At 36.0% G+C, this 21273-nt stretch overlaps 1 protein-coding gene and 1 pseudogene across 1 annotated transcript in view; one reads left to right on the top strand and one right to left on the bottom strand.

The window, feature by feature from the left end:
- PDE11A (phosphodiesterase 11A) overlaps window positions 1-21273 on the top strand; it is a 387294-nt gene that overhangs the window by 24363 nt on the left and 341658 nt on the right. The window lies entirely within an intron of this gene.
- Window positions 4152-19770, bottom strand: LOC113919539 (annotated as a pseudogene).

Raw genomic sequence — 21273 nt, 5'->3', positions numbered from 1 at the left:
ATATAAAACCCGAGGACACAGCATGTTGTGTGGATTTGAAAAATCAAGCAGTCTTATGTTAATACCCAAGCTAAGTCACTTAGTGCCCATGGCTTTGGATGCGTTGCTTAACTGCTCACTACCTTCATTTTCATACATGTAAAATACCTACTGTACACTTCCCAAGATGTTCTTCCCAGTTAACAAGAGCAGAGCCATTAGAGACCTTAGAGTCTTCTGTCATTGGTGTTTGGGATATATTTCTTTAGTACCCTGAACCACAAAATAGAGGAAGCCTAAATTCTTTGTTAGCCCCTGCTGTCAAGACTGAGTTGTAATTAAGCCCACAAGGTACATCTTCATTAATGGAAAGTGGGATCTAAAGGGTACCTCATTCCTGGTTAAAATACGTCAGTCAAGGGGGAGACAGGTGTTATGCCTGCTTGGAACCTCTGTGGTTCAACGTTGGTGAATTATTCGATTTTCTATCTCATGTTGCCTGCAACAATGATTTAGTACGAGGTTGATACAAAGCACTTTGGTAGCAAGAAGCCATGTTTTGGTTATAGCCTTCTTTCCTCTGTTGTTTTTTTAAAAACTTCTATGTGACATAATAATAATTTTAGAGATTTCATGGCAGAATATCTTGTGTACTATCAGGATCTGAAAATCAGTTTTACCATTCTGAATATTACTTAACAAAAATCATTGGTCCATTTCAGATTGAGTGGAAGGCATATAATATAAAGCTAATTACCTACACTTTAATATCTTCCAATATTCACACGTTTATTAATTTTGGTTAGCGACCTACCCTTTAAAATTGTATATATAGTGAAAGTTTGTTAGATGTTTTATAAAATAAAATATACAACTCATATGGATTTTATTAATTGTATATACCTTTAGAATTATTGGATAGACACTATGTGGCATGTGAAGTCAGCTGAGCTGTATAATATCCCTTTTCTTATTTTCATGTAAGAAAATGACCCCATTTACTCATTGTCCCCTTTGCTCACATAAGACAGCATGCTCATCACTTAGACCCCTACAGAAACAGGAAAAAGGAATAGCAATATTTCTACAGTTTCTTTAAAAATTTTTGAAAATAAAACTGCTTTTTTAAAAATAGGGATAAAGATGGTTTTTAAAAATTAATTAATTTATTTTTTAAGTAATCTCTACACCCAGTGTGGGGCTTGAACTCATTACCCTGAGATCAGGAGTCAGATACTATGCTGACTGAACCAGCCAGGCAACCCCAGGAACTTCTTAATGTGAGAAAGTTATTTTTGTGATCATCTAAAGTTTCTAGCAGATAATAAATATGGATCTTCTGACAAACTTATGCTCGAGGGAGTCCTTTAATTCATAGGCAGTTCAGCTAAATATATTGTAGCATTTAAGGGGATAAGGCTTGAAATATTGTCTTTTCTTACAGAAAGGTTATGGGGAAGGTGTCAAACTGGACAGGTGGTACTTCAAAAGGGGAATTAAGTGCTTTGATACCTTGACAATGACATATGTCATACATATTATGGAGAAACGGGAGAACTCTTGTAACGTTCTGGCTTCTGCCACTTTTGAAAAAAATTTTTGGGGCACCTGGGTGGCTCAGTCGGTTAAAGGTCTGCCTTTGGCTCGGGTCATGATCTCGGGTCCTGGGATCGAGCCCCGCACAGGGCTCCTTGCTCAGCGGGGAGCTTGCTTCTCTCTCTCCCTCTGCCCCTCCCCCTGCTCATGCTCTCTCTCAAATAAATAAATAAAACCTTAAAATAATTTTAAAAAATTAAAAAAAAAGAAAATTTTATTTTTGCATGTGAAAATATCTCACTGTAGCTTTTATCCAGTTAGAGGTTATTTGGAGAAATGACATAGTTAAAAAAATATGTCTGAATACTTATTATTATCAATCTATATTTGCTGATTAGATTCTTAAAATTACATGTCAACAGCATCAAAGTCATAAAAGTTATGTGGACAAAACACCGTGGAAAGGACTGTAGAGAAGGAAGGTAATCCTATTTAGTAGATTATCTGTAATTCATGGCAATGTCAACACACGGTACAAGACTGAGAAAAGTGAACAAACTGTGGTGTGTATGTGTAGATCTCTGAATAAACATTCAGTTTTAGTACCAGTAATCCCATGGAGTAAAGTTTTAATTTAGTGGTTTAGCCACAGTGTTCCCATTAACATAGTGAGAACCGAGTTGTTAACTGCTCATGTATGTTGCCAAAGCATACCCCTTGGAACCCCGCAAATTAAAGTAAAAGAATGTGTGCTGAACATATTGGCAATGACAAGAGCTTTGGCCCTCCAGTTTTCATTGTATTGTCCATTTCCTTTTTTGGAAACTGAAATGTATCATATAAACCAAGGGGGAAAAGAAAATATTTATGTCCAGCATAAAGAATAATTATAAACTGGACATTCTTCTATTTACACCAGTTTAAAACAGAAAACATAGCCATAGTACTGAAGTCTTCCGCTGCCCCTTCACAATTGTATTGTCCTCCTTCCCGAGCCTCACCACTGTTACCGCTATCCCAGGTATCGTGTGATTAGTCCCTTGATTTTTTTGTTGTTTTTATGGCTTTGCCACCTATGTGTGTTTTCCCATACAGCGTACAAGTTTGTTTTATCTGCTTTTGAACTTTGTATAAATGGAAGCATTCTATATATATTCTTCTGTTTCTTGCTTTTTCTGCCCAACTTTGTTTTCAAGAGTAATTCATGTTGAAATGCGTAGTAATAATATCCAGCGCTATATAATATCTCTTTGAATAAATATATCATGCTTTACCCATTCTACTATTGATAGACTTTTGAGTTACTTCTAGGTTGTTGTTGTTCTTGTTTTTCCTGCTATAAATATTTGTACGTGTCTCCTGGTTTACTTGTGTGATATGCTGAATAATGGTTTCCCAGAGATGTCCGCATCTTAGTCTTCAGAACCTGTGACTGTTACTTTATGTGACATGAGAGATTTTCAAGATGTGACTAACCTAAGGATCTTGATTTGAGGAACTTATTCTGGATTTTCTGGGTGGACCCAATACACAGTCATAAGGGAAGGAAGGGGATCAGAGTTAGAGGAAAAGATTAGAAGATGCTGTGCTGCTTGGAAGTGCATTTGAAGATGGGGGATTAGGCCCTGGACCAAGGAATGCAGACAGCTTACAAAAGCTAGAAAAGGCAAGGAAGTGAATTCTCCCCTAGAGCCCAGAAGGAACACAGTCCTACTCTTCTTGAGTTTAGGACTTTTGACCTCCTGAACTGTAAGAGAATAACTTTGTGTTGTTTTAAGCCACCGAATTTGTGTTAATTTGTTACAGTAGCAATAGGAAACTAATATATTTGTGTGAGAGTTTCTTTGGAGTATATATGTACAACTAGAATTGCTGGGTCATAGTTAATACACATGTCAAATTTACTATTAATGGCAAACTGTTTTCCCAAGTAGGGTCACACCGGTTGCATTCCCTCTAGCAATGTGTGTTGGTTTCTATTGCTCCACATTCTTGTTAACACTTGATATTGTTAGACTTCTTCATTTTTGCGAGTCTGGTGTGTTAAAAGTTGTATCTCATTGTGGTTTTAATTGTATTTTCCTAGTCATTAAAGAGGTCCTCATCCCCCTCCCCCCACTCTTTTTTTTTTTTTTTAGGAGATGGTGATACCATCAGCATAATTTACCCAAATTATAAAAACAGCAACACTTAAAATCATGCACATTATTTGACTATTTCATGCAACTCTTTTCAAAATTATATAAACTTTCCCAGTATAAAAGGACTCCTGAGGAAGTGCTTGATAATATTAAATTCCAAAATCAATTTTAGAAAAGCAGGGAGTTATTTTCTAATTTTGGCCTTAATTTTTTTTGTTTTGTTTTTTTAACCTATTAAAAAAATATGGTGATAAATGTTTTGGAAGAGGTAGAGAAAAAGGAGTTTCCAGCTGATGGATTCAACATATTTGAAAATGCAGAAGTAACATAAAGGAAAAACTTTAAAAGCAAGAATATATTATAAATAGCTGCCTTTCTGCAAGATGAACCGATGAGAAGTTTTTGTATCAGTTGCTCTATGAGAGAGAGGTATTCCTGAAAGATACGTGTTTATAGAATCTTATGTAGGATAATGTTGGCTATCTCAAATGAGTGCTAAATTGTACAAAAAATGATATTGAAAGAGCCCAGGTACTTTCCTAAAAGTTCACCCATTCGAACATTTAGACACCCAGTTGTCTGAATATATTCAATATTAGCTCCCACACTCGTAAGTTTACTTGGGAGTCTTCCAAAGCATTAAGTTGCTATTGTCTTTTAGTGGATTGAAATATTCTGTTTTTGTTAAATATGTGCATTATTTCCCCTCTTTGTCCTTTGAAAGCCTATTTTCATCAAAATCCATGAAGCTGGACACTTCTTTGATATTTGGATGATAATACTAGCTCGATAGATAACCTAGTGTAGTACATCACCTATTTCATGCAAAAATATGAACACAGGGATATTGTGTTGCTGGAGCTTATCACATAAATTCTCATTTCCTTCCTTGAACATGAAATCAGATTCTTCCATAATTTCTTTAAGTTTGGCTTTTGATAAAGCTTGTTCAACTGGCAGGTTATGTAACTTAGTATTCTATTCTACCATATAAGGGTACTTCTAGTCTCTGGTAAGAACAAGATCAACTTTAATAACATAATATTTTTCTTTTAGTTGAATATCTTTTTTTGACTTTAATCTGTAAGCAGTTTACAGTTGTTGCTATTATAACATGTTGGGCATCTCTTCCCTTTGTATTTACTTAGTGTCATATCAAAGTCTATTATTATCAGAAGTATGTATGGCGGCTCCTCCTTTCATAAGACCATGGCACAGATAATTTTTTCTACCCTTGTAGGGTTCTTGATGAGAACTAGATGTTTCTGGGGAGTTTTGGTATCATTTTCACAAAGACAGCAGACTCTTAATTAGTCACTTCTTAGCTACTCAATATTCATCTCAATGATCTTAATCTTCTTCTGTATCCTCCTCTTCAAGGTGAATATGTACTGGGCCAATATTACCACTGCCACCAGTGCACAAACTCTGACACTGAGCCCATTGGCCCCATAGCCAGCCAGGACCCTCACCTGGCTCTTAGCCAGGAAAAGAAAAAGCCAATTACAGAGGGCAGTGGGGCACACACATGCTTCACAGTGAACCCTTTGAATACCAACCTCCTTAACGGTTATATATATTGTAAATATCTTTCTCTTCTCTATTGCTTGCTTTTCGTTCTTTTTAAAAAAGATTTTATTTATTTTATTTTAGAGAGAGAGAGAGACAGAGAGGAGGGGAAGAGGGGGAGGGACAGGGAAAGAATCTCAAGCAGACTCCATGCTGAGCTTGGAGCCCTGATGCAGGGTTCCAGCTCATGACTCTGACATCATGACCTGAGCCGAAACCGAGAGTCTGACACTTAACTAACTGAGCCACCAAGGTGCCCTGCTTGCTTTTCATTCTTAACGGTGAGTTCAGATTCTGAATTTTACTGTAATTTATTAATCTTCTCATCAAGTTTTGCATTATTTGCTTCTTATTTAAGAAACAAGGTTACAGAGAAAAATATTTGATATTGTCTTTGGCAAATTTTATAACTTGGTGTTTTATATTAAGTATTTGATTTCAATTCATTTTTGTGTTAGAATGTAGGAAAGGGATACAACTTCATTTTTTTTTTTCTGTTTGGATAAACAATGGACCTTGTGTCATTTATTGATTTGATCACCTTTTTTCATGATCTGTAATGTCTGCTTTGTCATAAACTCATTTTCCATATAGGCATGGGTTTAGTACTAGGCCCTCTATTCTTCCTTTGGTATATTAGTCTGTGCCTGCACCAGTATCACACTGCCTTGATTTCCATAGGTTATAGTGAGTCTTGATATCTGGTGGGGAGAATCTCCCAACCCCTCCCCACACCTTGTTCTTTGGAAGTATCTTGGCTTTTGTTGGCCCTCCTTTCTTTCCTGTAAATTCTGTAATCAGCTTGTTGAGTTTCTGTTAGAATTGTGCTGAAGTTAAAGATCAATTTGGAGGGAGGGTATGTGCTATGGTGAGCGCTGTGAATTGTGTAAGACTGATGAATTACAGACTTGTACCCCTGAAACAAATAATACATTATATGTTAAAAAAAAAAAAAAGAAGATAGTAGGAAGGGAAAAATGAAGGGGGGAATTGGAGGGGGAGATGAACCATGAGAGACTATGGACTCTGAGAAGCAAACTGAGGGTTCTAGAGGGAAGGGGGTGAGGGGATGGGTTAGCCTGGTGACAGGTATTAAAGAGGGCACGTATTGAATGGAGCACTGGGTGTTATACGCAAACAATGAATCATGTAAAACTACATCAAAAAAATAAATAAATAGAAAAAAAGATCAATTTGGAGAGAATTATGATATACTTTATGATATTTAGTCTTCCTTTCTGATAATATGATAGACCTTATTCACTATTCTTTAATGTCTTTCAATGAAGTTTTTAAGCTTTCTTTATAGAAGGCTTAACATTCTTTATCATAGGTATTTAAAAATGTTTATGGCTATTTTATTTTATTTTAGTTTTTAAAGATTTTATTTATTTATTTGACAGAGAGAGAGACAGTGAGAGAGGGATCATAAGCAGGGGGAGTGGGAGAGGGAAAAGCAGGCTTCCCGCAGAGCAGGGAGCCCGATGCAGGACTCAATTCCAGGACCCTGGGATCATGACCTGAGCCGAAGGCAGATGCTTAACGACTGAACCACCCTATATTTTAAAAATTTACTTTTTAACTAACTATTGTGGATATCTAGAAACGTAACTTACTTTTGTGTATTGATTTTTTAATCCAACATCTCTAAATAATTTAAATTTTTACTTAAAAATTTTTTTTGAAGTAAATTGACATAAATAACTAAAATGTAAATTTTAAGGGAAAGGAAATTAGTATTTATTAAGTTTCTACTATGTGCCAAATAGTTGACAGAGGTTATTTCACTTAATCTGCACAATTATTTTATTTCTTATTTCCTCAGCAAACATTTATTAAGTAATCCCTGTGTGTTAAGCTGTTTTTTTCCTTTGAGATTTTCTGTGTAAACAATCATATCATATACAAATAATGAACATTTTTGTTTCTTTTCAATCCTTTGCCTTTTATTTCTTTTTCTTGCTTTACTGTGCAAGGACCTCCAATACAATGTAGAATAGGGTTGATGAAAACAGGCATCCTTATCTTGATCCTGAGATTATAGAGGATGCTTTCAAAGTCTCATTGTTAGGTTTGAAGTTTCTCTGGGTCTTTTGAAATGCCCTTTATTGGGTTAAGAAAGTGACTTCCATTCCCAGTGTGTTAAGGAGGTTGTTTCTCTTCTTTTAAATCACAAATGGGAGGGTGCCTGGTGCTCAGTTGGTTAAGCGACTGCCTTCGGCTCAGGTCATGATCCTGGAGTCCCAGGATCGAGTCCCACATCGGGCTCCCTGCTCAGCGGGGAGTCTGCTTCTCCCTCTGACCCTCTTCCCTCTCGTGCTCTCTCTCATTCTCTCTCTCTCAAATAAATAAATGAAATCTTTAAAAAAAAATCATAAATGGATATAAAAGGTTATCCAATTTTTTTGGCTTATATTAAGATATGATTTTTTTATCTTAAATTGTTAATGTGCTGAATTACTTTAATTGATCTCATGATAAACTAATCTAGAATTCCTAGTAAACACCAACTTGGTCTTAATAAGTTATCATATTTATACATTGTCTGATCTGTTTTATAAAAATGTTTATTTTCAGAGTTTTTGCATCTATATTCACTCATAAGTGAGATTGGCCTATATTTTTCTTTTTTTATAATATCCCTTTCTGGTTTTGAAAGCTGTTATATTACAATTGACTCTTTTTCCATTGTATGGAATAGTTTGTGTAAGATTAGAATTTCCTAATGCTTGAATGGTAGAATTTCCTAGAAATCCATCTGGATCCTGTGTGTGTGTGTGTGTGTGTGTGTGTGTGTGTGTGTGTGTGTGTGCGTGCGCAAGCTAAATGGGAATATTTTAAACTACTGGTTCAATTTCCTAAAAGCTTATATGACATTTTATGTTCTCTCTTTTTTAAAGAGTTGGTTTTTGTTAACCTGTATTTATCTGTTTATTTCATTTAAGTTTTCAAATTTATAGGCACAAAGTTGTTCAAAAACATTTTATCTGTTTAATTTCTATAGCAACTATAGCTTTACCCCCTTTTTACTTAAAAATTTTAATGCCCTTCTCTTTTTCTTTTGATTATTTTCTCTAGATTTGTATATTTTATTGCTTTTTGGACCTTTATTGACCCTCTTCATTATATGTTTATTTTCTTTTTTGTTAACTTCTGCTCTTACTTTTATTATTTTCTCTCATCTTCTTGAGTTTTGTTTGCTGTTCTTTTTTCTAATTACTTGTGGTTGGATATTCACTTCATTAAGTTGAACTTTTCTTTCTTTTCTAATGTAAGCATTTAAGACTAAAACTTTAAGAATCTTTATAACTCTGTGTCCTACAGTTTTGGTACATAATACTTATAGCACCCTGGTATTTTTCTAAGTATTTTCTAAAAAGTTTATAACTCCATTTTGGTTTTTCTGATTGATAAGTTGTTCCAGCAGTGTATGTTAAATTTTCAAATATTTTATTTCTCTAGTTTAGTTTTTCTAACTAAAGTGCACTGTAGTTAGATGATATGTTCTGCATGATACCAGTTTTTGACATGATGATTTCAAATTGACTAGCTTGATGACCTAGCTTGTAGTCAGTTTTCCTAAATGTTTGATGTCAGCGTAACCAATAATAGGAAGTGTCCTGTGGTTGGGTGTAGTGTGTAGCCAGATGTATCAGATGATCTTGTATATGAGCATGTTAGTGGATGTGTTATTGTGGGGGAAACATGCTCGTAAGATATTCTTTCTTTTTAAGTAAACAGAGGGACTGGGACACTATGACGTTTTAAAGTTGACCTTTCCATTGATATTAGAAGTCTATTAGTGCTTTGTCCACAGAATCATATAGGAGTCTTGTAGATTTGGGCAGCCCAGGGTTTTTGTGGTTTTTGCTTCTGTTGTTCCATCCTATGCATATCCTAAACCAGGGAAGAACTGTAGGTGGTTAAACTGATTGCTCATTTTATTAAAGTGAATTGAGATTTATAGAATGGTTCCTGACCCTGCTGCTTCTCTGAGAGCTAGTGCTAGCTGATATGTCTAACTTTTCTAAATTGGCTGAACCCAGACTGGAAAAATGTGATGAATGGTATAAATGGTTGGCTCTGTCAAGGGCTTGATCTATTTTGTAAAAAGGCCATTACAGTGTTCTGCCAGCTGGTCAAGGAAATATCTGGAACAAGGCAGAAGGCAGGAGACCAGTCTCAGAAGGGGCTAACTAAACCTATCCAAGGTGGAATAATTGAGACAAACCTCCCAAAAATCAGTCCGATTTAGTTCTCCAGTGTATCTCTCTAGAAGACTCCTACTTATAAGCATTTCTTAGAAAACATCTTGGTGCTCTATCCAGGAAAAGACACCCTGAGTGCTGAGTTCACTCCTGTGTCTATCAAGATTATTTATGAATGATTTGTGCTGATGGAAACAAGCCTCTGAGAGACCTAACCACATATCAACACCTTCATTTTGATACATGGCTCTTCGTTTCATGTTGGAGGCCTGAAGATTGATGCCCCACTGTTTTGTGGCATGCATGGCCATATAACTTCTGGGGGGTGTCCAAGTACTCTTAGCACTGCTGTTTACTTGCAGCCAAGCTAGGATGAGCACCAGTGAGATGGAGAGCCTGGTCTAGGACAGCAAAAGAGGATTTCAGGGGAACAGTGGCTTATAGAGGGAATGCAATGTATATGGAACCAACCAGCCCTAGGGATCCACCTGGAAGTTCAGTGGGAGGTAGTGACATGCGGCTTCCAAGTCTTCTTCCCAATGGATGATGCCCGATCTTTTCTTTTTCTTTTTTTTTTAAAGATTTTTTAATTATTTATTTGACAGAGAGAGACAAAGTGAGAGAGGGAACACAAGTGGGGGGACTGGGAGAGGGAGAAGCAGGCTTCCCGCTGAGCAGGGAGCCCGATGCAGGGCTTGATCCCAGGACCCTGGGATCATGACCTGAGCCAAAGGCCGACACTTAACAACTGAGCCACCCAGGTGCCCTGCCTGATCTTTTCTAACCTGGACTTTCAGTGGTTGAATATACTCTAGTGGCTGGAAGATTTATTCTTAATCATTTTCTTTCTAACTTAACATCTACTGGTTTAATAGTTTGTTGAGAATTTTGTCTTGTGAACCTATATCAGGCTGCTAATTTTTGGTTTCTAAGTATTTTTCCTTTTGGAAAATCAGGATGTTTTCCAGCATTATATACACTGTGCCACATAAGATGTTGTGATGTTTAACAATTAAATGTGGAGAGGGTCAGATTCTAAAAGAATTGAGAGATGCATCTGTATCAGAACATTGCCCAACTATAGTATCGTGTCAATTCTTTTGTTCTTTATTCTCTGGGCATTTCAGAAAATATCAAATTCCTTTGACATTCTGTGTAGCAGTTCAATTGGACTGAATTTTTATGGTAAAGAATTTCATAACCAGGACAATAATGGCTTAAAAAAATAACAGGGCTATTTAGACTGGTGATATATCCTGCTAAAAGTGTAGAGTGCTGGGGCATCTGGGTGGCTCAGTTGGTTAAGCCTCCAACTCTTGATTTCAGCTCAGGTCATGATCTCAGGGTTGTGAGATTGAGACCACTTAAGATTCTTCTCTCCCTCTCCCTCTCCCCTCCCTCTCCCCCCCCAAAAAAGTGTAGAGTGCTATACTATTTTTCACATATTTATATTATTTATGAGAATCAACCCCCCTCCATCTTGATAGCTGTCATTTGGTATATCTTGCCTATCTATTTTACTAACAATCAGATAGTAGAATGACTTCTATCTTTCTGGAAGGCGTTTTTGATGTTATTGTCCCTATGGTAATTCCATTGCCTCGAGGTAACTATACTAATTAGTACTGCTTTTATAACTTCTTTTCTTTATGTCATTTTTCTCATGTCATAATAAAAGCACTCAAACATATATAATAACAACCTATAACTTTTTTTAGTGGTAGTGTGGGATACCTTAATATAATCAATTTCTTATTGAATATTTAGATATTTCTCAATTTGTCCTTGTCATAAATCCTAGAAATGAAATTCCTGCTTGCAAAGTATAAAAATTTTAAAGGTTTTTGTTATTTATTGCCAAATTGTCCTCCATATATATTGCACTATTTTGTATTCTCACCAGCAATGATAAAAGTAGACTTTTCAGGGGCACCTGGGTGGCTCAGTCAGTTAAGCATCTGCCTTTGGCTCAGGTCATGATCTCATGGTCCTGGGATCGAGCTCCGTGTGGGCTTCCCTGCTCAACATGGAGTCTGCTTGTTTCTCTCCCTCTGCCCCTCCCCCATTTGTGCTTTCTCTCTCTCGCAAATAAATATATAAAAATCTTTAAAACAACAAAAGTAGACTTTTCTTTCTTTTTTTAAAGATTTTATTTATTTATTTGACAGAGACACAGCGAGAGCAGGAACACAAGCAGGGGGAGTGGGAGAGGGAGAAGCAGGCTTCCCGCTGAGCAGGGAGCCCGATGTGGGGCTTGATCCCAGGTCCCTGGAATCATGACCTGAGCCAAAGGCAGACGCTTAACCTACTGAGCCAACCAGGTACCCCAAAAGTAGACTTTTCATAAAAACTTTCAATAAAGTATCTTGTATTTTGACATCTTAGATTTTTAATCTTTGCCAGCTTTATAGAAAAAACTGTAACTGTTGTTGTAATTTGACAGTTTCACACTTATAGCCCATCGAGAATTTTTCTTTTGTTAATTCTTTATTCCTATCTGTTGCTCTTTTTTTCTCATTGATTTGTCAGAAATCTGTATGTGAAGGACTTAACACCTTGCCAGCCATCTACATTTAAAAATATTTTTCAATTTTATTTTACTTTTAATTCTGTTTGTATTATTTTTCAGGTACTGAAATTTAAAATTTTTATTAGTCAAATCTATCAGTCTTTTCTTCTGTGCTTCCTTCTTTTGGGTTTATGGGTTGAAAGACATTCTCCTCATGAGATCAGACAAATGTTCAGTTATATTTCTTCTATTCTTTTATTATTTTATATTTGACATTTAAATTTTTAAATAACATGTTTTAATAGAATTTTTAAGTAAAGAAAATGATGATTTAGTTTGTTGTTTGTCATGTCATTATTCATTCTTCTACTGAAAACTTTTGACCATTTGTACCTCTGATAAGAATTATAACTGAAATAGAATAAATGAAAGAAATGGAATTAATCTTACTTTTATTGCTTGCTTTGGCTAATGGTTTGGTGGGAAAGAAGGCAAACATCTGATCACAAAGCCATTGACTTTTCTGAATGCGGGATTTAGGATTCACTCGATAATATGGGGTATAATATGCATTCTCATAAGATTGGTTCTTATAATTAATATTCAAACTTTTTTTCCCTCCTCTTATGTAACATTAAAATAAATGTATCTTGGCAGGGTTTGAGTAAATCTGTCCTACTTTTGCAATTCATCGGATGAGTTTATTTAACTTCTTATTCAAGTAGAATTAATTTTGATGTATGATGTGAGATAAGAATTTTATTTATTTTTTCCAAATATATAACTAATTGGATAATCTATGCTTTTCTAATTGATTTGAAATTCTACTCTTATGATTAACTAAATACATTTATTCACACACATGTGTACACATATGCACATATATGTGGCTTTCTATTCTCTTTCCTCAACTTTTCTGTTTTTAGAACAGTATCTTCCTCTTTTAATTATTGTAGCTTTGAGGTATATTTTAATATCAGGTAGTCACTGTATTTTTATCATCATGCTCTCACAAGAAAGAATGATTTAGATATTTTTAAAAACAGATTTCATTTTATTTATTTATTTTTAAAAATTTTATTTATTCATTTTGAGAGAGAGAGAGAGACAGAGAGAGCACAAGCAGAGGAAGAAGGAGAGGCAGACTCCCCACTGAGCTGGGAGCCCGACACGTGGCTCCATCCCAGGACCCTGGGATCATGACCTGAGCCGAAGGCAGATGCTGAACCATCTGAGCCACCCAGGCGCCCCAACATTTCATTTTAAAATGTGTTTAAGAGGGACACCTGGGTGGCTCAGTCGGTTCAGCATCTGCCTTCAGCTCAGGTCATGGTCCCAGTGTCCTGGGATAGAGCCCTGCGCTGGTCTCCCTGCTCAGAGGGGAGCCTGCTTCTCCCCCTCCCCCTGCGGCTTGCCCTGCTTGTATTCTCCCTCTCTGTGTCAAATAAATAAACAAAATCTTAAAAACAATCTTAGCTAAAAAATAAATTAATTAAATAAAATTGTTTAAGAATGAAAACTTTCAGGGCTTTTTAAAGTGAACTTTAAAATTACTTTTTAACATTAAACTTTTATCAAACAGAAACAGTAATATCCAAATATTAACAATAAAATCTAAATAAAATATGTAATTAAAATATATATACTATAACACTAGAAATTACAGTATTTGCTATAAACATGGGAAAGGTCAGGATCTGACTGGTATGGTTGTTAACAAATTAGTTACATTTTGGGACCACTTTTCAGGTCATCTCAATGGGCCACAGTTTGAAGAGTACAAGGGGGTTTCTGTTGGAGGTTGTCTTTGTTATTTTTTTTTTTAAGATTTTATTTATTTGACAGAGAGAGAGAGAGAGAGCAAGCAAGCACAAGCAGGGGGAAAGGGAAGAGGGAGAGGGAGAAGCAGACTTCCAGCTGAGCAGGGAGCTCAAAGTTGGGCTTGATCCCAGGACCCCGAGATCATGACCTGAGCCAAAGGCAGATGCTTAACCAACTGAGCCACCCAGGCACCCCCTTTGTTAGGTTTTAACAAATGATGAGACCAAGTCTCTAGTGTATCACTGTTACATTCATACTCCCAACCCAGACCTGGCTTTTCATGTATCACTGTCTTGTCCTTGGCTTTTCCTATATTCCTGGTTCCTGACTGTTTGGTGCCTGAACCACAACTCCATGCTGACCATCCCTTCTTCATATTTGCGGACTTCTTAACCTTCCTGGTCTCCCTTATAGCCTTGCCTCCCTGATTCACTGCAGTTTTTAGCTGTCCACTCTTTGATAAGAAGGAAGGTGCCTCCGGCTGACTCTGCGTAACTCTCTCTTCATGTATTGGCCTTTTCTCAGACATTTTAATTACACACAATAAAACTTACAGAGCATGGACTTGTATTTTAATTCTACACACAGTATATCTGCACACTTACAGTATATTTGTAATAGGGATCTGTGCTATCTATTAAAGACGTTTAAGAATTCATCATTTTCAAATGGTGACATAACATAATAAAAGAAAAGAAAAGAGAAGAAAAGAACTCATCATTTTCTTTTGTACCACCTCACCTGCAATTTTGGTTTCAACTGTGCTGTAGTTTTTCCATTTGTCCTGTGCCTTTTGCCTTAAGATATATTTGTATTTATCATAAGAAAAATAAACAAAAATAACCATGATGACTATAATAAGGGCCAAAGAAAAGTGCCAAAGAAGGGAAAAACAAAGAAATAACACCAGCAAACCAAGTTGACTTTAGCAACATAACTAAAATGGGTAACCTCCCAAGCAACTTGGTAATAACAATGACACTGAATAACACTAGTTCAAATGACAATAACAGTGGTTTTGAAACCTCATATTGAATTCTTTTATGGAATGTGTTAACTACTATTCAGTTTGTAAGATTTAAATGAAAGTATGTCCATTAAACATTTACCAAGGAGAGCTGACCTGTATGTATTTACAAACTGCTCCATCGCCCACCATACCACTTAATGTCCATAAAAAAAATGAAGCCTCAAAAACTTATGTATTTTTTGGTAATATTTTGTACTATTCAAAACTCTAAAGGATTTTTGTGAAAGAATTCAGAGAGACAAGATTTTTGCTTACTGGAGGGCAGTGACATTCTGCGAATACATATTTAAGAACAACAATAAAAATTTTGCACTTTTTCTCAGCAAGCACTGAATTAGGAGACCCAAAGAATTAGCTATCTAGTTACCATGTCTTTGTTTATATGCAATATAATCTCAAGCAAGCCTTGCATCAATTCAGAACAATTAGTTCTTCTTGGTATGAAGAAAAGCAGAATAGTACATTTGAAATCTTTAAAGACAAATTAAAATTTTCAAGAGCTTAGCCTTTCAAGCATTTTCTGGAAAATAAGTGATGTTTATGAAAATTCATAAATGTAAAGGAGATGCTTTTATTTTTTTATTTTTTTTCCAGTGGTCCACTCACTGCAAAATGTATTTATTGTTTTTTTTTCTTTTTTTATTAACATATTATGTATTATTTGTTTCAAGGGTACAGGTCTGTGATTCATCAGTCTTAAACAATTCACGGCGCTCATCATAGCTCATACCCTCCCCAGTGTCCATCACCCAGCCACCCCATCCCTCCCACCCCTCTCCACTCCATCAATCTTCAGTTTGTTTCCTGAGATAAAGAGTATAAAGGAGATGCTTTTATTAATGAGAATTAAATGAGTGTTACTAACTGATGTACCAATAAAAGCAATTTTTTTTTAAAGCCTCAGACATAGTTTGGCAATCTATCAGTTTGAATTTCAATGGCTTATTCCTTTTACAGTTCGTATTTCCATTAGCTTTTCTACATTACAACTCTATAAGGCATTTTAAAAGATGTAGATGAAATGTGGGACTGAACTGGGTCTCCAAACCTTTCTTTGCAGGTGTGAAATAGTAGGGTGCTGGAGAAGGTATGCAGGCCTGGTATGTTAAGCCTTCAGGGAAAGTGGATGGAAAACATAACAAAACAAAACAAAGCTAAGAAATACACTTGTCCTGAAAGCTCTAAATTTACAATCTATTCCCCTCAGACCCCTGAAGGCCTTGGATTTATTAAGGGACCTCTAATTCAGTGGTTCTTAACCCTGACCTACAGCCAAAAGTCAGATCTCCTATCCAGTCCCTCCCCCCACCCATATGATTTAATTGGTCAGGGTGGGGCCAGGACAGCAGTATTTACCTAAAACTCCCCAAGTGATTCCAATGTTAGCAAGGATTAACAACCACTGTTCTATTCTTATGAATATATATGTCTCTGAAGAAGTAAGAAATACCATATACACACATATATCTTGTATCACCTTTTCTCTATAACTTATGGACACAATGACTCAGATACAAATTCATTAAACATTTCATGGAATTAATAGGGACTTTTTGCATTTATATGTTTCTTCAAAGCTATGTTCTAAAAACAAGATTACCATCGTGTGGACATTATCAGACTTGAAGAGTTTGATCATTTTGGCTATGAAGAACCCAAGGTAGGGTTGAAATTGTGATTAAACATAATAAAAACAAAAACAAAAACAAAAAACAAACAATCACCCTTACAGGTTAAACAGTGGTCAAGACCAGTTCTTGGCTTAATCATGAGCACTGGAAAATTTTACTATAAAGTGTTGGGGAGAGAAGCCTTAAATACAGAGGATGAAAGAGAGCTTATGTGACTCATCCTTGCCATGAGTCTGAGACCTGGATAAGATTCTTAGTTCTGGCCCCTGCCTTGGGGAGCCTGGAGTGACTTCACAGAGAAAGTGAAAAGAAGGGATGGACTCTCTTTTACTTTGGTGCACCTATGTGACTCTAAATCGTGTCTCTTTGGGGCTGGCTGGGATTCTTGAGTGAGTGAACATAGCTGTTTTCTTAAGGACCTGAAAACTCAAGACTTGAGAAGTTCGATCTTTCTACAGCCTCAATGGATCTGGTATGTAGGACCCATTATCTGGGTATGCTATGTGGCATCCCATTCAACTGAGGAACTTGCAGAATAGGCTGCAAGTGCAAAGATCCTAAGTCAGAAATGTACCAAATTAACTGTTCTCTATGGAGCAGGCACAGTTCAGTTCCATTGCTAAAAAGTAATAATTGCTTTTGGCCTTATGACTTTGTCTTTTTAAATATTAAAAATCATAGCTGAGTGTCACATGCAAAAAATAGGTCTGCACAAAAAGCACTGAGAAGATCCTTGCACTTCTTTTTATAAGAGCAGTTATACTTAAAATATTTGAGATAGGAAAAATATTATGACATAAAAATACTTGAAGCAAGAAGAGTCTACCACAATCATAAGAAACTCATTCCAGATTTTAACAACCTTATTAAAGAAGCCCTTACTTTAATTTATTAGAAATCTCACCTGTTGTAGATCATTTCTTGTTCTTTTGTCCTAGGGGAAATAAGTAAAAATTGGACATCATTCTCCATGTGATATTTCATTATAGACCTAGAGGCATTTGTTAGTTTCCTATTCAAGTTTCTATTTTCAGCAATAAATAGGCCCAATGTTTCTACCTTATTGGTCCCATTTCCTCTTTCCTTGGCCTTCTTGAAGCTTTGCTATTGAGTGGGATGAACTTCCGAAGACCTCAGGTTAAAAGTTATTGATCGGAGTTTCTCACCCTTACCTAAACCATCTCTACTTTCCAATCTAAGTACCTTTCCTGAAATTTAAAAAGAAAAAAAAAAAAAAAAATATATATATATATATATAATTTATCTCTCAAACTACTTTGGGTGCGATACCACCATGTGGATGGCCTATAGTCAACTAACCTCAAAATGTATACAGGGGAACTCATATTCCCACCTCCGAATCTGTCCCCCCTGTGTTTTTCACTCAATGAATCACTCTGCCACTCACCCAGGTACCTGTACCCGATATATGGAGTCATTTTTTGTTCCTTTACAAACTTTCATCAAATTAATCAGCAAGTCTTATTGATTCTACCTCCTAAATATCTTTCAACTCAGTCCATTCCCATTACCCTCACCATCATTAACCACCATCGCTGTCCAGAGATGGTTTGTCTCTCACCTAGATCTCTTGCTCCCAATCCATTCTTTACATGTAAGCCAGGGTGGTATTTGTTTTTAAAAAAATTTTTTTTTAAGATTTTATTTATTTACTTGACAGAGAGAGACACAGCAAGAGAGAGCACAAGTAGGGGGAGTGGGAGAAGGAGAAGCAGGCTTCCCGCTGAGCAGGGAGCCCGATGCGGGGCTCCATCCCAGGACCCTGGGATCATGACCTGAGCCGAAGGCAGACGGTTAATGACTGAGCCACCCAGGCGCCCCAGAGTGGTATTTGTAAAGAAGAATCAGTTATATTACTCCCACCCACCTTCTGAAAACCCTCTAGGGCCCTCCTCTTCCTGGGATAAATTTGTAATTCTAAAGCTGGTCACTAGGCACCCCTTCATTAGTCTTCAGCTGGTCTTTCCTGTCCCATTTCAGACTCTTCCCTTGAGAGCTATCTTAAACTTCTTTCAATTCCTCAAACTTACCAGTGTTCTATTGCTTTTGCATTTTGGGTACTATTTTCTCTTCCTGAGACATTGATCCTTTGGGTGTCAGCTTAAACATTTCACTTTCTTTGGGGGATTTTTTATGACATTACACTAGATGTGGCCTCCAGCTATGTCTTCCAAAAGTCCTATGTTTCCCTTACTACTACACTCATTTGTGGTCATTGCTTGGCAAGTGAAATCTATTTTTTTGCTGTCTTCTGTTTTTAAACTTTCCTTCCCTGTATAACATCAGAATAATATGTTTCTTTATCTAATTATTTCCCTAGTTTTCTTCATCTCCTATAATTAATTTATACCTCAATTTTGTGCTCAACTTTCTTCATTTTTTTAAAATTAGAAAATTAATCTAGAGATTAATATACATTAGGAAAGTGTACAATTATATCAGCTCTTCTCACCTCCCATTAGATGGATTATATTTGAGTTAATTTGTGAGAATTATTCCATAAGCAGTGTAATGAAGACTTGGACAAAGCATATTTTAAGATGAATTATTTTTTTAAAAAATACTAAAACCTAATGAAATAAATCTTTCTTCACAGCTTTTAAATTGGAAGATTAACACCACGTATATCAACATAATTATTTTTTTCTCCTCGAGTTAGAAGTTTATCAGATGGGTACAGAGAGTTGGAGAGGTGGTGGGAGGGTTTATATTATTTTGGTGTCCCTGGTCATGGGGCAGCGTCCCCATGTCTATTGTTCTCATGCAGTTTTGGATAGTTTGACAATGAATACCCTACAGTCTTGGTGGTTGGTCTACACTGAGTTGGACTTGGGTGGCTGAGACCCTTCTCCAGAGATGCAAATTATCACAAAGGTAAGAACAGATGGGCCATGTCTACTCCAGAGTGGATTTTCAAGTCCCGTTTAACACAGTCCACCCCATCTGATAGGTGACCACTAGAATATGAGTTGCTCTCCTCGTTTCTTCCCATCTTAAGCCTCTCCCTATCAATGAATTTTATTGACCTTGCTAGTGACTAATCTCCATATCATTCAGGACAGTTGTTCTCATATGAGAATCACCTATAAACATTTAAAAAATACCAATGCCTAATATTCATTGATTCGGTTTGGGGTGGAGCCCAGGCTCTGGTATTTTGAAAATCTTCTCAGGTAATTCTCACATGCAGTTTGTGATTTAGGTCACAAGATGCACCTCACCTTGCTTAATAAACTGATTCATCAACCTTCTTGACTTTCTTTATACGTAGACTTTCACCTTCATCTGGATCTCTTCCATTCCAGTAAATGGCACTTCCATCCATAGTTTCTCAAATTTTTTTGGTTTCAATTTTTTATTTAAATTCTAGTTCATTAACATATAGTGTATAGTGTATAGGAGTGTTCTACTCCTGAATATTAGTTTCAGGAGTAGAATTTAGTGATTCATCACTTACATATAACACCCAGTGCTCATCACAAGTGCTCCCCTTAATACCCATCACTCATTTAGCCCATCCCCCACCCACCTCCCCTCCAGCAACCCTCAGGTTCTCTATAGTTAAGAGTCGGCCTTATGGTTTGCCTGTCTCTATTTCCCCCTATGTTCATCTGTTTCATTTCTTAAATTCTTAAATTTCTTAAATTTCATTTCTTAAATGAGTCACGTAATTTCTCAAATTAAAACTGAAGATATACTCTTCTTTTTCTAGTCCACCATCCTCAACCAATCCATCAGGAAGTACTGTAGACTAAACTTCCAACCTCTCTGTCTTACCTTCATTGCCTTTCTCTTAACCCAAACCATCCTCTTGCCTTCCCTGGACCACTGAAATTTCCTAATTGGTTTCTCGGATTCCAATCCTGTATCATCTTCCACAAAGTTCTTAATGTTTTAAAAATGGTTTTAAACTTTTTATTATAAAATATTGCAAATATTTAGATGGAAATAGGCCCTCAAGGTTTATAAAATCTTAACATTGTATTATATTTGCTTCACAATTGTTGTTTTGGTTTTTTTCTAAAGAAGGAAAACTTAAAAAAAAAAAAAGAAGGAAAACCGTTGGTAGAGTTGAAACCTCCTCTATACCCCTCCCTGACACCATTTCCCCCTTCCTTCCCAAAGGTAACCACTTACATAAATTTAGATTTTATTATTCTCATGTATGCTTTATACTTTCAGTACATATTTGAATCCATAGTGTTTAGTATCATTTTTAAATATTTTATATATATATAAATTTTATATATAATATTTTAAATATTAAAATATTAAATAAATATTTTAAATATTATGTAGATGGTATCAGATTACAGGTTGTTTATTTTACTTAACATGTTTTTGATATTCATTTTAACATAAGCAGCTTTAGTTTATTCATTAAAATTGTTGTATAGTATGGTATCAGAACAAGAGATCATAATTTGTTTATTTTTCTATTGACCACATTGAAATGGTTTTTCATTTTTTTCTTTTCATAATTGATGTTGCAGTCAACATTTGTGTATTTCTTTTCTGTACATGTGCAAAAGTATCTCTAAATATACACCAAGGAATGAAATGCGGGGCCTTAGGGCCTTTCCAACTTTTCTATATTTTTGCATAATTGCAGTACAATCTTAAAGAAAAACTCCTATCACTCAAAAAAATTATTTTGCAGCACCTACGATATGCCTGTAGGAAGCAGGAAACCAGAGAGACAAAATCTCTGCTGTCTTAGATCTTATATATTAATGGAGGAAGAACAAGTAAACTAATAAGATGATTTCAGGGAATGCTAAGTGCTGGATAATGAGTCATATCATCCTCTGCTTTAAGATCGTCAATG

The sequence above is a fragment of the Zalophus californianus genome, chromosome 3, assembly GCF_009762305.2.
Source record: "Zalophus californianus isolate mZalCal1 chromosome 3, mZalCal1.pri.v2, whole genome shotgun sequence".
In the NCBI taxonomy this organism is placed as follows: domain Eukaryota; kingdom Metazoa; phylum Chordata; class Mammalia; order Carnivora; family Otariidae; genus Zalophus; species Zalophus californianus.
This window is presented reverse-complemented; position numbering and strand designations above follow the sequence as displayed.